The following is a 2,500-nucleotide window of genomic DNA, read 5'->3' as shown; positions in this document are numbered from 1 at the left end:
AGAAATGGGAGCCCAGAGGTCACGGAAGGGCACCCTCTTCGAGAATGGCAGCAGCTCATCGGACAGACCCTCCCCACGCGGAGGTCGAGACCTGACACGTGGTGGAGAGAAGAGGTCTGTCCAAAACTCAATCAGCCCTGGGATGGATGGTGGCTGATGCAAGAGTGTGCCATCAAGAAGTCCGTTGATACAGCGTGCTCCGTTCTTCTTGAAAGCACGCTGAACCACCGCATACTCCCATCTCCTGCGTGCACGCTTCCGCTCTGGGGGCTGTTGGGTCCGCACACTCGCAGCTTGGTGGATGGCTGGCTCCCTGCTGCCTACTTCGTCAAGAGCAGACAGCAACATAGCCTGGATTGTTTCACGGCTAGTGGTGGGACCCAGAGCCACGAGATCATCAAGCGAGCGGAATCGGCGGTCTGATTGGGGGAGTTCCGCTACAAATGACCAGATGGCTAGGTCAACATCTTCCCCACAAGGTGGAGACTGTGGCAAAGAATGACTGACTGCAGGCTCGCTAGGAGGACCCCGAAGGCCGCGATCCATGCCAGCAAGCTCGGTGACAAACTTCGCCACCATGTCTTTGTAGGGCTGCGCTCTACGCTGACATTTAATTGACTCCAGCGTACGCTCGGGGAAGGCCTTTGCAAGCTCCTGGTTTAAAAATCTGCAACCCTGGGTGGCAAGAGTCGCTTCTGCATGGGCCAGACGCAGGAGAGTCATAGTTACTCCCGCCGTTTACCCGCGCTTGCTTGAATTTCTTCACGTTGACATTCAGAGCACTGGGCAGAAATCACATTGCGTCAACACCCGCTAGGGCCATCGCAATGCTTTGTTTTAATTAGACAGTCGGATTCCCCCAGTCCGTGCCAGTTCTGAGTTGATCGTTGAATGGCGGCCGAAGAGAATCCGCGCACCCGCGCGCCCCCGGAGGAGCACGCTAAGGCGGACGCGGCCTCGCAGCAAGGAAGATCCGTGGGAGGCCAAGGCACGGGACCGAGCTCGGATCCTGCACGCAGGTTGAAGCACCGGGGCGCGAACGCCGCGCAGGCGCGCGCATCCTGCACCGCCGGCCAGCACGAGGCCGACCAACGGCGAGAGCAGACCACGCCCGCGCTAAACGCCCGCACTTACCGGCACCCCTACGGCACTCACCTCGCCCAGGCCCGGCACGTTAGCGCTGACCCACTTCCCGACCAAGCCCGACACGCCCCGATCCTCAGAGCCAATCCTTATCCCGAAGTTACGGATCCAATTTGCCGACTTCCCTTACCTACATTATTCTATCGACTAGAGGCTCTTCACCTTGGAGACCTGCTGCGGATATGGGTACGAACCGGCGCGACACCTCCACGTGGCCCTCTCCCGGATTTTCAAGGTCCGAGGGGAAGATCGGGACACCGCCGCAACTGCGGTGCTCTTCGCGTTCCAAACCCTATCTCCCTGCTAGAGGATTCCAGGGAACTCGAACGCTCATGCAGAAAAGAAAACTCTTCCCCGATCTCCCGACGGCGTCTCCGGGTCCTTTTGGGTTACCCCGACGAGCATCTCTAAAAGAGGGGCCCGACTTGTATCGGTTCCGCTGCCGGGTTCCGGAATAGGAACCGGATTCCCTTTCGCCCAACGGGGGCCAGCACAAAGTGCATCATGCTATGACGGCCCCCATCAACATCGGATTTCTCCTAGGGCTTAGGATCGACTGACTCGTGTGCAACGGCTGTTCACACGAAACCCTTCTCCGCGTCAGCCCTCCAGGGCCTCGCTGGAGTATTTGCTACTACCACCAAGATCTGCACCGACGGCGGCTCCAGGCAGGCTCACGCCCAGACCCTTCTGCGCCTACCGCCGCGACCCTCCTACTCGTCAGGGCTTCGCGGCCGGCCGCAAGGACCGGCCATGACTGCCAGACTGACGGCCGAGTATAGGCACGACGCTTCAGCGCCATCCATTTTCAGGGCTAGTTGCTTCGGCAGGTGAGTTGTTACACACTCCTTAGCGGATTCCGACTTCCATGGCCACCGTCCTGCTGTCTTAAGCAACCAACGCCTTTCATGGTTTCCCATGAGCGTCGATTCGGGCGCCTTAACTCGGCGTTTGGTTCATCCCACAGCGCCAGTTCTGCTTACCAAAAGTGGCCCACTTGGCACTCCGATCCGAGTCGTTTGCTCGCGGCTTCAGCATATCAAGCAAGCCGGAGATCTCACCCATTTAAAGTTTGAGAATAGGTTGAGGTCGTTTCGGCCCCAAGGCCTCTAATCATTCGCTTTACCGGATGAGACTCGTACGAGCACCAGCTATCCTGAGGGAAACTTCGGAGGGAACCAGCTACTAGATGGTTCGATTAGTCTTTCGCCCCTATACCCAGCTCCGACGATCGATTTGCACGTCAGAATCGCTACGGACCTCCATCAGGGTTTCCCCTGACTTCGTCCTGGCCAGGCATAGTTCACCATCTTTCGGGTCCCAACGTGTACGCTCTAGGTGCGCCTCACCTCGCAAT

General features: G+C 58.5%; 1 pseudogene; it reads right to left on the bottom strand.

Annotated features, from left to right (window-relative positions):
* The window catches only part of LOC126433286 (large subunit ribosomal RNA), a 7,258-nt pseudogene that overhangs the window by 3,665 nt on the left and 1,093 nt on the right, over nt 1-2,500 (bottom strand).

The sequence above is a fragment of the Schistocerca serialis genome, unplaced genomic scaffold (genome assembly GCF_023864345.2).
Source record: "Schistocerca serialis cubense isolate TAMUIC-IGC-003099 unplaced genomic scaffold, iqSchSeri2.2 HiC_scaffold_1162, whole genome shotgun sequence".
Lineage (NCBI taxonomy): Eukaryota > Metazoa > Arthropoda > Insecta > Orthoptera > Acrididae > Schistocerca > Schistocerca serialis.
This window is presented reverse-complemented; position numbering and strand designations above follow the sequence as displayed.